The 14246-nt window shown below is 33.0% G+C and overlaps 1 protein-coding gene across 7 annotated transcripts in view; it reads left to right on the top strand.

The window, feature by feature from the left end:
* Positions 1-14246, top strand: part of SGCZ (sarcoglycan zeta) — a 413238-nt gene that overhangs the window by 158215 nt on the left and 240777 nt on the right. For 2 of the 7 annotated variants that reach the window (XM_085577913.1, XM_085577914.1), the window contains exon 2: positions 5406-5437. The exons of the other annotated variants lie outside the window; for them this stretch is intronic. The gene's annotated coding sequence lies outside the window, so the exon portion shown is untranslated. The remainder of the gene's footprint in view (positions 1-5405; positions 5438-14246) is intronic. 7 annotated transcript variants of the gene reach the window in all.

Genomic DNA, 14246 nt, shown 5'->3' with positions numbered 1-14246 from the left:
TCAAGGCCTGTATTTCCCTTATCTGCCCAATTTCTTTCTCCCTTCCTCCCACATGCTTGACCCCAGCCTTTTGGAACCAAGATTTGAGTGGTAAGAGTATATTGTAACATTTAAAAAACAACTAATCCTTCTGACTAGAACATGAAAAAATTAATTGAAATTTGAAAAGGAAAACCTCTGAAAATAATTGGAATCACATTAAATAACCTTTGGTGTTTGGATAATTGTACCCAATTGTGAGTGAATATTCGTGGGTTTGTATAGAATCAAAATGTTAACTGTATGAAAATGAAAGCTGAGTTGATATGGTATTAGTAATATAGGATAAAGAGGTTTTAGAGAGATATCCAACTGACTATTAAGGAAGATTAATTGTTATGATTAAATGTGACATTTGAATATATTTAGATGAAGTCATAATTAAGACAGTCAAATAACCTTAATTCTGATCTTTTTTTAGTACTATTGCTAGCACCATAATCACAGTTGTGGTAATGCAGTATTTCTGCAGATTGGATTTAAACAGTTTCAAAAATTGTTTTTGCTTCCTTTTCTGCTTCTTACCTAATTGGCAGATATTGGCAGATTGTCCCTGTGATATTTTATTACTTTTCTGTATCTACTGTAGAGATATTTTGAGTCTTATGGCCTTCTATTGTTAATATTTCTAGGGTTTTTTTTTTTTTTTAATATATGTGATAGTGTTGTAACCTGCTTTAGAGAAATGATATTTTTTTAATTAATGAAATTGTTCATAAAAAAGTTATTTTAAGTTATAACTATCTATAATAAATATTTATTTTAAAAGAAGACTAAAGCATTATTGAAAACTATTTTTTATTAATCATTGTATTCTAATGCATGTTATGGTTAATAATTTATAAAAATGGTTTAGAATTTCAAACAGATTAGAGTCAAATTATTTTTGTAAAATTGACAAAGTGATATTAAATAAAATATATTTTGGTTAATCTAAAAGTTTTAACAAGTTGATTTAGAAAGAGAAGTCGTATATTGAAGACATAAGAATTTAATTCTAAATGCTCAGTTGATCCATCTCTAGATTATCCCTTAGATGAGTTATAACAAAAGTATATAGGAAAAAGTAAAGGATGCTGTCTTCTGTTTGTAGGTTTGTAGAAGATATTGAAGAGAATGACTGAATTTTTTATCTGTGAGAATTGAAGGCTTTGATCCGAGTCCTTAAATATTTGTGAATAAAGCCTGTGCCAGTTTTTAATTAGTCTTATTTCCAACTGTGAAGATTGAAAAGGAGAAAGATAATATTGGTCAGAAATTGTAAGAAGATGACAAGCAATGTTAATATAATTTCTGTCTACTGCCTGCATAGTAATTATTTTTGTGTTCTCACAATAAAAATAACCCCAGGTAGTACAGAATCAGTGCTAAAAGTTAATCAAAACAGGTGGTCATGAAATGTTATGGTATGGAAGATATTTTCCTAGGTAAATGGTATTAGCAAATTAAAAGAATATAATAAAACCTTTGAATCACCCTGATAATAATATAATTAAGTATTTCAGAGTTAGGAAATATTGGAAATAATACAAGCTGTATATGACCTTATATTGCATTTTTCTCCCTTGTGTTTAATATGCTATTCTGTATGTATGTAGTATTTCTATGGTGACTTGTTTGGGTTTTTATTTTTTTTTAATTTTCACTTTATAGGGTGTGCCAAGTTCAGTGAGTAAGTGCTATTTCTTTTCTATTTTTTGATTACTCCGTACATGACTGATTCTTCATTCATTTTTAAGTACTGTGTTGTGCTCTAAATATAAAATTCTTATTTTGCCGTACCTTTCTTTAATAACAATTATCATTATGGTTCCCAAATGCTTCACAATCCTAAATTTATTTTTATGGAATCTTGAAAAGTGAGATTCCCATTTCCATCCTTACTCTCATAGTACATGACAAAGTATGAGTGGTGGGATTTTAAGTCTGAAGTACCAACTGAAAATAAATATACCTTCTGGAACAGTGAATATTTACATACAGTTATGAGTATGTAATTTCAGTAAGTTCAAGCACAGCTACCTTGGCTTTAGTTCCAGGTGAAGCTCTGAGCATTTCTGTACATTAGATCCCTTGGTCTAATTCAAATTCTCTTGTTTTGTTTGTGGAAAGATACCAGTATTAGTGTCTGACATTCCAAAAATTTTACTTGTACATTTATTACAGTACTTTGGTTTGTTTCTTCTACTGAAATGCAGAAGTAAAAGAAAGTATAGAAACAAAAAATTCAATACTTGCTGCAGTACAGAAAAGGTTTTAAACTGACTCTGTGGTATCTAAAGTAACCAGTCCTTCCAGATAAATTGAATTTATCTGTTTTCAGTACATGGTTTTATGTTTATATATTTTACATATTAATTTGCAAAATTCAGTTTTAAAAATAGGCTAATGAAGAGACTTGAGCTTTTTCTGTGCTTGATATAGGTGACATGACATACACATATCAGTCATAGATGAGTCATTTGACTTGAAATAAAATAACCTGACACTTGGAAAGAAACAGTCAGAGAACTACTTAATATTCCTTGATCTTTGTTTTGAAGTTTTGCTTTGATGTATATTCAGGCCTGTGAGTAATGTTGCCAGCTAATGCCTGTACTAGCTTTTCCTGTAATTTGCATTGCAAATTGAACCATAGACTTACTCAGACTGGGAAAGAGGTCCTCTTATCCAACCTCTTGCTCATAGCAGCTGCAGTTAGATCTGACTCTGTAGGTCTAGCCCAAATTAAATTTCAAATGTTTTAAGGATTCAAATTCTTCATTTGTCCACTATTTCACCATTCTCATGTCGTATTTTTTTCCTGATACCTAGTCAGAGTTTCGTGTTGTGTATTTTATATCTGTAGTCTCTTGACTTAGCTCTTTGAACACCTGAAAGCTATTGAGCTTGACGCTTGAATTCAGTAAAGGGAATCAGGAAGTTCTAGAAACACAGAATCCTTTAAGATAGAAATGACCCCTGAGGTCATAGGATCCAACCATTAATTGTGTCCCTAAGTGCCATATATTCATGCTTCAGCTGAACTGCTTCACATATCTTCTGTAGATGAACTCCACCTCCTCTTTAATAACTTGAATGCCTTTTACTGTAAGGTTAGCTTAGAGTGGCTTACACATACATGTTCATGCAACAGGTCAAGTTTCCTTGGTTAAAGATATCTCTTGCTCCAAGAAAGACAATATCATTAATAAGAGAAGCTAAAATTCTAGTGAAAATGTCCTTATGGAGAAAAACATATCAGTATAACATGATTGGCTTGTCATTATCATCATGTGAGTAATAGATGAAAGATAGCCAGTTTAAAATGGATAAAACTTGGGTCAAAAATAATTAGCTGTTCATAGGGATAGAATGAGCACCTCTCCTATGAGGAAAGATTAATAGTTGGAGTCCTTCATGCTGGAGAAGAGAACTCTGCAGAAAGATGTAATTTCAGGTTCTTGTACTAAAGGACTCTTATAAGAAAGATGGAGACCCTGTAGTGGTAAGACCAGGGATAATGGTCTTGAAGAGAGGGTTGATTTAGATTGAACTTAAGGAAAACATATTTTACAGTAATGGTGTTGAGGCACTGGAACAGATTGTCCAGAGAAATTGTGGGTGTCCTATCCCTGGAAGTGTTCAAAGTTCAAAGTGAATGGGACTTTAACCAACCTGGCCCAGTGAAGAGTGTCCCAGTCTGTGGCAGGGCCTGGTGAACTAGGTGGTTGTCCCTTCCAGCCCAAACCATTCTATGATTTTTTTTTGTTGTTGTACTTTGCAGTGTTCTTTCTATAGAAGACACCTGGAAATGATAAAAGCCTCTTGTTTAGACTGAAAGCTGGATTCCCTCTTTTTGGCACAGGGTATAAAACACCACTTGAGTATTGTTCTGTTCAGAAGAGAACCTTAAGATCTGCATTTATTTGCTATCATCAAAATAAAGATATGGAGGTAAAAAAGTACAAGTCTTATGAAATTTCATTTTGTTTCTAAGTTACCCAGTGAAAACCATTCTGAAGGACATAGACTGTCTTTGTTACTTTTATAGAATACAAATATGTACACTTTTAATGTTTATAATTGAAATCTTAAGCTCAATATTGACATAGCAGTCAGTCACTGGAATAGATCAATGAGAAGACAGTTTTCATTCATTGCACATATTTTATGGGTTTTGTTTCAGTTTTAAAGTGGTGTGTGAATGGAGAGAGGTTCTATTTTCTGCTTTGTTTTGACTGGAATATTAGCTGGTCCTTGGATTTTTTTTTCCTTTTTTAGGCATGTCCTGTACATTTTCTGTAAAGCGGCTGTTTCTGAGGTGAAAAAGTTACCTTTATTAGTCATAAAAGATCTCCCAGTAGGTAAGAAAATGAGGAAAGATAAAGTACAGCCTTGACTGTACTTGAGGCTCATCACTTCATCTTTCTACTTAATAGAAACCAAATGGAATAGAAGAGCAAAGATGCCATAGTAATTTAGAAGCCGAGCACTGGTGGAATTCTTTGCCAAATATGCCAAACCTTCAGCTTTTTTATAATTCACTGTGATTGATATGAGATCCTTTTGTGCATTACCTGCCAGGTGGAATGAAGTCTGGCATACAAAATGTGGCAGTTTAACATTAATGCAGCTTCAGAGAAATTAGATTTTCTGTAAAGTTTTAGCAGCAAAGGGGATAAGTACAAAGGGTTATAAGCAGTGTAATGATCTTTGGATCTGCAGTTTCATCCTATCCTGTATCCCAGGAGGCCAATGTAATTTCACAGGAAAAGGTACCAAGATACATCACTTATCTTTCTCCTCCATGTATATGCTATCAACTCTGATGTAATGAATTAACATTATAGTAAAAAGAATTTGTCAGTCAGGAAATAGATAGGAGCATACATTTGGAGGCAGAAAGGAAGGAAGAGAAGAAGAAATATAGTCATGTTTATGCAAAGATTTTTTACAAATTCTGACATGCATTTAATTTATTAAAATCTCTCCTTTGAAGTATAAATAAAAAGGACATATTCCGTCATTGATGTTATCATACTGATTTTGCTAGCCTTTTATTTATGCAGTACTAATGTGAAGACTTTTATGTAAAGTAATTGTGGAATTCGGAGTTAATCAAGGTATTTCAATACAAAATGTAAAAAGAAAAAGTCTCAATGGTTTTAAAAGCTGTGAATATATTACAGCACTGGTATGAATAAATTGAAATGTAAATTTTCACTATGACAGAAATAAGTTCAAAGTCTCAGCAGTTCTTCTCATCCTCTTTATTGTACGAACTTTACTGGCCATGTTTAGGTTTTTTAAAGGAAATCTGTAGAGGTTCTAACTAGCTAAATATTATAATTAACAATTTTTTTCTCATTATTTTGTATTTTCAGGTAACATGCATTTGGAACAGGAATGAATACAGGTCAGGCAAAAAAATCTTTAATATCCCATGTAGGCAGTTTTTATGTAATTGAAAGTCTAATATCAATATGCCTATTTTCTCAATATAATATCTAAATAATACCTATTTTTTCAACAATGTATCTGACCCAGAATCTGTTTCTTTGCTTTCAAAGTTACTGACTGTCATTCATCTTCAGTGTTTCTTTCATTCTCTAGTCACTTTGATTTCTATTTTTTTTTTTTTGCTTTAGTGGCCAACAAAAGCAAGTCCCTTACTTTTTTGCCCTAATGATACAAATCACAGCTTGAAATCTTACTATTATTTTTTTTTCATTGTGATTGTTTGTAGATTTCTGTTTTTAATTGTGTTCTGTAATATGTGAAATTCCAGTGATCACAAACTGCATGAAACCTAGAAAGTACTGGTTGTTCTGAAGTTGCAAACATCATAAAATTCTTAAGGTTTTTGTTTTTGTTTTTTTTTTTTTTGCATAAATTTTGTCTTAAATTGATGATTTCTTAGGAAGCTATTAGAAAGAGGTAAATTCTAGGATATTTGCTTGAATTTGGGCTGTGTGAATTCTGCCCACCTATATCAAAATTTGTTCTTTCTACAGAACTAATTTTGAGAAAGTGCCAAGAATTTCTATCTTCTCAGTGACCATTAGAAATATTCAGTAAAAGGAGTGTTTAAAATGCAGAAATAGTTTTCTTGGAAAAAGGTAATGGAATGGTTTCCATTCTGCTTGTCAAGTAGATTTTTATCTCTGTTTTGATGTAAAGGCACAAGAAGAATATAGATAAACCAATTTGATATATAAATTTAAAAAATAATGGTTAAATCTAATTTTGCATAATAGAAACAGGAGCATTTGTGTCACAAGTTGATGTTAGCCACTTTATGCCCCTGTATATTCCAGTTATTTTCCTGCTGGTAAAATGGAAGGTCTGCCATAAGCATTTCTCTTTCATTTATGGAATTACATGTACTGAAGTATAATTTAACTGTGATAAATTATTGTTATTATTGTAATCCCAGAGACTCTTTGGAAGCTAAAGAAACACTAGTGTTCTATGTCAGTATTTAAAATAAACAAGAAACTTTGTCTACCTTAATGTATGTAGAATACAGTAAGTTCTTATAAACTGTGGCATTTTAAGTCACATTTTGTTTTCAGAATGAGAAATGTTTATAATCCATTATTTGTAGGATATGAGGTCAGTGAGAAACTGTAGTGGTTTCTGTTGTCTTTTGGTCAGGCTTCCTAGATCTTGGAAATCATGAGGAACTACTCCAGATATATTTCTAAGTAGTTGAAAGCAATATCTGTACCTAGGTCTACATAAACTTTGCATAAACATAAAACTTTAACTTTGAAATTTTCCGGTTAGAATGATTAATGAATTGCAAAAATGCCTTCAGGGAAAAGATGTCCTACATTAGTGGAGAGAGAGCCAGACAAGACGTCTGTTTAGCTTAAAGCACTACCTGTCTCCAAAGGCAAGGATGTTACTTTTCAACTAATATTCTGCATGTCAAAACCATTGAAGTCTAGTAACTAACTGTAGCCAAGAGAGGATGTCAAATCGTTTTTTGAAATTATTTTTTAAGTAAAATTACATCTAATTTTGTGCCCACAAAGCTGTCAAACTGCAACTTTATGAAGCGATAATGGATTCTTATTTCTGAAAATTAATTATAAGGATATTTTTTATCAGTCTGTGAATATGATAGTTTTAAGTTCCTCTGATTCATTTTCATACAGGTACAGTTCTGTAAATAATAGAAAACATGTAATGAAAATGATCCTCTACAGTAATTGGTTTCCACTTACCATACAAACTTTTTGTTGTATTTCTAGATTGTTTATCTGTATTTACTTATTCTTGTAATTACACAAATAACTTTGTGTTTTATTTAGAAATAATTTGTATTAACATATTTGTTTAGCACTTATTACAGAATTATTGATGCCAGTTGCTTTGCTCTGAGGCCCAGTGGATTGCTTGGGAAAGTGCCAATATGAATAAACATCTTTTAAGTAAAATTTGTGGAAGTTAATTAGATGAACTACCCTACTTTAATAATCTGGCCTGAATTCCTTAATGTCTTTCACAGGCCTCAGTTTCAAGACAATTAATTTTAGAAATATTACAGGTATTTTAAATAATAAAACATAGTGTTGTTCCTGAGAGAATACTTTTGTCTTGGGTATGTTTCTGAAATAACAACTAGTCATATGTAGCTTAAACATTTTGGAAATCAGAGCATTCTGTTAGCTGTGGAAGATGTCTAAATGCTTAGTTCATGAACTGGTAGATTTTAACTAATTTTTTGTTTTAAAATACAGCTTTCACTTTAAATTCATATCCTGATAAATGTATCTGCAAATAATTCCAGTTTTAAAATAAGGACACACATTATACAAGCCATACATTAGGGTTTTTGTTTTAAGAAAAGTTTGCTCCTTGCAAATATTTTTATATTTGGTGGTTTTGAAAGCATTTAAACTTTTTTTTTCTGATAACATCAGAGAATATTTTTATACTGTTTGTTAGTTGAATTATACCTTTAATTTGTGCAAAATACTAAGTGCAAAACATTTAAGAACACCTTTGTAGATATTATTATCCAAAGTGTACTTGTGCAAGCCTGTAGTGTCTAATTTTGTGGGTACACTACAAAGATAAACTATTTTTAGTCTATAAATGACTGAGTGAATTAGAATTATTTCAGCAAAAACAATTTCAAACCTATGTAAATTAATTAACATAATTCAGAGACACAATGGTCATTATGTTCATGCAAACAATAGTTAACTGGACAATATTTTCTTTACGGGATTGTTTAGTATATTATTATAATCAGAGAATTATTAAGGTTTGAAAAGACCTGTAAGATCATAAAGTCCAACTGTCAACCTAACACCACCACCATGTTCATCACTAAACCTCATCCTCAAGTGCTATATCCATGTTATTTTAGCACTGCCAGGGATGGTGACTCTACCACTTCCCAGGGCAGTCTGGTCCAATGCTTTTAAAGCCTTTCCAATTTTCTTTTTCCTAATATCTAATCTAAATCTCCCCTGGAAGAACATGAGTCTGTTTACTTTCATCCTGCCACTTGTTACCTAGGAGAAGAGGCTGACACCCTCTCACTCCAACCTCCTTTTAGGTAGCTGTAGAGAGAGATAAAGTCCCTCCTGATCATCTTTTTCTCCAGACTAAGCAACCCCAGCTGATAAACAAACTCAGCTACTCTTTGTAGTGTAAGGTGGAAGACTTGATATCAATCTTACTGTTTTTTCACTGGGCAGTGATGGTTTTCATTGTGCAGGGATGATGTACAAGCAGTGTTTTTAAATCAGATTTTTCAATTTTTCATTTTAGCTACCTGGAACATTTTAAAGGTTGTGGGTTTAGAGATGATCATGTAAACTTTTTTATAGCTAGGAAAACTCCATTATCACTGTACAGAGCCTTTTATTGGTGTTTTGCAAATAAAAAATGTGACCTTAATTACATTTGAGGGTTGGAAGCTAAACTAGTCTTTCTGACATGGTTAGACTGATTCTATGGGTACAAAATGTTGAGCAACTCTTTCTGTGTGGACTGTCCAGTCTCTCTAGGAATTCAACTTAAATTATACTTTCTTGAGCCTAGAATCCTCTTTCATTTATCTAACAATTAATATTACAATCCTTTTGTCTCAATATCTTTTACTTTGTTTTGATCTTTTTGTTACACATTTTAATAATATATATGAACAATGAGAAAATATAATTGAAAATAATATAAGAGAAAATAAATATTGAACATCCTTTTAGATCGTTATGTTAATTTGAGAGCTCTCATATGAAGTACATTTTTAATGTACTTTGATACTGGAGTAGTCACAGGCAATAGAATAATTTCTGAACTTAAACCCAGCACTCTTAGAGATTTCATTAGATCTAATTATAAATAATTTATTTATATTCCCATGAAAATAACCTAATAATCTAAACCCCTAAAATTCTATTGTACTTATTTAATTACTTTTTTAGTAAAAATAAGCAACTGAGAGTCTGCAAAGAATACCAAACAGAGACATCAGTGACTGAGACTTTCTAAAATCATTAGGTGAAATCTTAACTTGAATTTTCCACTTATGAGCTAGTTCTTTTAGCATATTTTAGAGCTGTATGTGTGTTATTTCCCCTCAGAAAATGAACTGATATACCACTCTAATTTGCTTGTGTTTACCAAAGTCATGCTGATGGTATTTCTGGAAAGAGACTCTACAAAGTTTTATTCATTGTCCACATAGCAAAGTCAATGAACCTGCTGAACATGGAACATGCAAAAGATATATTTACTACTGCTGCAACAGCCACACACATCAATATGACTTTTCTGGTAAAAATTAAGACATTTTTTCCCCACTATATTATTTTGCCAAAGAAAGATTAATAGGCCTATTGGTGTAATAGTTTCAGTCATAGGGAGGATTTGTGTCATATTTGTCTAATATTCTCTGCTCACCACACCCCCTCACACCCCCTGCCAAAAGAAAGGCGTTGTAGTGACTTTTCATGCAGTGAAAGATATCTTTCTTGAGAGTTTTGAATGTACTACTTAAAAGGTCTTACAACCTTTCCACACTTAAAAGGATAGCTATTTTCATGTGGTCTTTAGTTGCAACTGTGTTGAAGAAAACTGCATTTAAGTTGTTTGGGGCTTTTTTGCTTTAATCTTTTTTTAAGAAATGGCTAAACTGTTATTCTTACTAATTCTATATACTTGACACATGAATGAGTCTAAGAAATGCTTTACAAAAAAATAGAATAAAAAAGTATCTGTAGTCCACTGCATAGTTCTTCCTTGAAAAATCTCTTTTCACAGCAGCTGAATACTAGTGCAAATCTGTTCAGAATTTTAGGTGTTAGCAAGACTTTCTCATCTGCACTTAGCCAAGAGCAAGAGTATCAGCCTAAAAAATATTAATTCTATGAGGATCATCTTGGTTTTTCCTTATGTTTCAATGACCTGCAATTTTAATGGCAAATATTTTTTTATTTAAGTCTCTGGGGAGTATTCCTAAGACCACACCTCTCTTTCTTCTTTCTTTTTACAAAAATGAGGATTAAAAACTCCTTGAAAATATTCCAAAGGATGATGCAAATATGACCAAGATTTATAAGAACTAAAAAAGAAAAGGGATGAAGTTCCCCAGGAATTCAGGATGATGCTTTATATACTTAGGGTATGGAAGGTTGGCACCCAGTGTTTAAAGGAAATTGTTTGAAGACATGGAAAATTCAAACTGGCTAATTTGGAGTTAAACTGCCCGATAATGCAGCCAAAATTACAGTATGGCTTCTTTTCAGCAAAGATTGCATCGATGGTGAGAACTGGGACTGTAATTCATGCTGTGCATTCAAATTTAAGACCTATTTTATTAAGTACAGTACAGTTGTGCAGGTGTGAAAAGGAAGACAGGAATTACATCTAAATAACTATGGTCAGATTCTATAGAATTCTGCCAGTCTTTCTCTGAACAGGCAATAGCATTTTCAGATAATGAAATAGGAAAGCATGTTAGTTAATTAAGTTCACTTTACACTCATTTTAAAAGAAATATGGAAATTGTCCTTTATCTGTAGCAATAGAACAAAATTACTTTTTTTTTACATGTCAAATATAGCAGGAGCCAGGTACTTTAAAAATGGCTGCAATATTCAGCAGTAGATTATCAGACTGACTTCTCTTTCTTTCTTTGCTTCATACTATCTGAAGGTAAGAAGGCAGACAGTGAGTTATATAGTTCTTGTACTCTTTCATTGCAGAAAAATAGATGTTTCCTTGGCATATTTGATAGTAGTGTTCCTTGTAATATTTAAGCAAAAAGGTTAAAATTATACACTTGAATCTTGTGAGCTTTTATTCCCATCAGTTGTAGTAATAAGAAAGTTTCCTTTATAAATGCTGAGTTCCTTATTTGTTTAATCTTCTCTTTTTTTTTTGTCATCATGTGTTGACATGCATTCATTTATATAAATTAGTGAGGGTCTTGAGCTGTTAGTGAATGAATAGCCACAAAGCCAAGAGGTGTCTTGTCATCTTTAAAAATGTTCTTTAAGCTTTTCATGTCAAAGGGTGTGGTCTTCATTCTAATTTTAAAGATTACACACCATAAATAAAAGAAATAGATAACATGCTTTCATGATTTCTGCAATTCCCTTTCCTTCTCCACTTTGTTCAGTTGACAGAGGTGTATGTGTTTCCTGCTGCTAAAGCTGTTGTGTTTGTCTGTATTATAGTACACGTGTGTGACTTTGAATTCCTCATGAGAAGAAAGGCCAGCTGTGGTTTGATCTCAGGACAATTTCTTGGAAGGTTTGGATCCTGCTTTAGATTTGAAGGAACCACACCCATCTAGGGTGAATATTTCAGTCTTCCCATATTGTCTTTATTATCTCCCATAATAAAGGCTTCAGTCTTGTTTTGATTTCACTTATTACAGGACAAGGTTCTTAGCTCTTGAGGAGTGATTTAATAAACAGTTCCAGGACAGAGCAAAGACTCTTCTAGCAGGCTATCAAGGTAAATATTTAAGGTAGTTGGGGCATCATTTTAATATTTTTTATCAGTTAAGAATATGTTTCTTATCAGGAGCAAAGCATATTTTGTTTTTAAAAACTGAATAAAAGCATTGCAGTGTGAGGCATTTGCCCATAATACAAGTGTTTGGAGACCTACCAGCATAAGATGTAGCCATCCTATGTGGTCTTTAAATAGTCCTGCTACTAAATAAAGAAATAAAGGCTTTTGTGTCCATTGCACTGTTCTCTTATGCATTTTGTAAGAATGATAGAGAGGACTGATTTGTGGTTCATTGAAATACTCTGAATGTGTCCTCTAATACACAATTTCCGAACACATTCCATAGTAACAGCTCTGTGCCTAAGACAGCAGGTAAGTTTATTGACTTAAAGAGAGGCAGATAGCCTGAAGAAGTTTCAGGTGTCATTGCAGGGATTCTGAGGAGAAAAGAAAGGGTAGTAAAACATCAGCTCTTCTCTTAGATGTAAGAAAGGCCCTGTAAGAGTAGAAATCCTAAGAGCATCTCCTCTTTGGGTGGTGCAGGATTGGTGGTGTTGGTTGGTTTAGCTTTTTTTTCTTTGTCAGATGTTAACATGTCCACTAGTTCAGGTGTCATATGTAATGTTGACAGTAACAGCCACTTGTAATGCTGTCCTCTCTGTGTTCTCTTTTCACTGATATGAGATCTAAGAGTAAAGCAATTGACACTTTTGTGCTTTTCCAACTTGTGTATCATTGATTGGTTGTAGATGTTCTTTTAGGGTGACAGACATACTCTCTTCATATTTCCTGCTTCTGCTGTCATTCCTCCTTGTGTTATTTTCAGTTGCAGAGAAACAGAGCATCATTTTCATGAAGTAATAGCACTTTCTTACATCTCAGATTGAGTTTTGTCTCTGTTGCCATGTGTCTGAAAGTTCCCAGCATCATCAATGTCAGTTTTTAACATCACAGGATTTTTTTTTCACTTTTATGTTGAAGAAAATATCAATAGGTAAAATTTTAGAAGAACATGAAGAACCACCATGTTCTTCATTGATACTATTCCATAATATGAACTGCTAAATAGCACTCTGATCATTGCTTTGTCAAGTTAAATTTTTTGCTCAAAACAATTCTTTAGTGTGAGCTCAACTATGGCTAAGTGCCTAGTTAAAACACCTGTAGTAACATGAATGCCTTCATCCAATAATGAGTGAGTCTAGCTAATTTGTATTATGACTTCTTAGGGATAGATTAGTGATTACCATGGAGCAGCTGACCCTTGAAGGATCTTCTTTCCCACATGGTCAGCATTTTTACATAGTTGCAATTTCATCCTTTATGGAAAATGTGTTGATCTTGGTATGCAACATAAGTCTTATGTGGTCTGTCACATAAGTATTTTTGAAAGATTATGAACCAAGCATTACTCTGTTTTTGACAAAATTAAGCTGAACTGTAGTGTGACTGAGATCACTTTTAGAACAAACTTTTTCTATCTATGACCAGAAAGATAATTTGCAGACTTTAATTCCATGCCTTAATGGAATTCAGGTAGTCCTCACTATTCTACAGCACATGGGTGGAGTTCAAAGAGAGCTGGAGATAGGGCCTTATGGTAATAAAGGCATACAAATTGGATATTTTCTGCCAGATTGCCTCTCCAGGACCCACTGCATTTTGGGCCTGATAGGATACAAGGAAAGGATGATTTTAGTTTCTAGTCATCTAGGATTGTTTATGCCATTTAGTTCAAATATTTTCACATCAAATAAGTCAACAGCAGAGATTTCAATCTGTGATATAGACAAAGAAAAGATAGCTATGATTATGGTGTTTGTTTTGAGGTGTTTGTTTGGTTTCATTATGCTTTTAATTTGACCAGTTAGCAAATTTCCTGTAACCTTTTGTCTGTGTGGCCATTCTGACTTCTTTAGTGCTTCATTGGTTAAAATGCAAGAGTTGGGGTTGTTCAGACTGGAGAAGGTTCCAGGGAGACCTTACAGCAGCCTTTTAGTACTTACAGGAGACAAGGCTTTGTAGTCTTGAAGAACTTTTTGTGAGGGTATGTAGTAATAGGACAATGAGGAATGGGTGTAAACTGAGAGAAGATTTTTAGATTAGATAGTAGGAATAGGTTCTTTACTGCTAGGGTGGTGAGCCACTGGAACAGGCTGCCCAGGGAAGACTGGAGATGCCACATACTGGAAGTATTCAAGACCAGGTCTAATGGGAGGAGGTTCTGTCTGTTGACAGGG

The sequence above is a fragment of the Lonchura striata genome, chromosome 4, assembly GCF_050655825.1.
Source record: "Lonchura striata isolate lonStrDom1 chromosome 4, ASM5065582v1, whole genome shotgun sequence".
Classification (NCBI taxonomy): Eukaryota; Metazoa; Chordata; class Aves; order Passeriformes; family Estrildidae; genus Lonchura; species Lonchura striata.
This window is presented reverse-complemented; position numbering and strand designations above follow the sequence as displayed.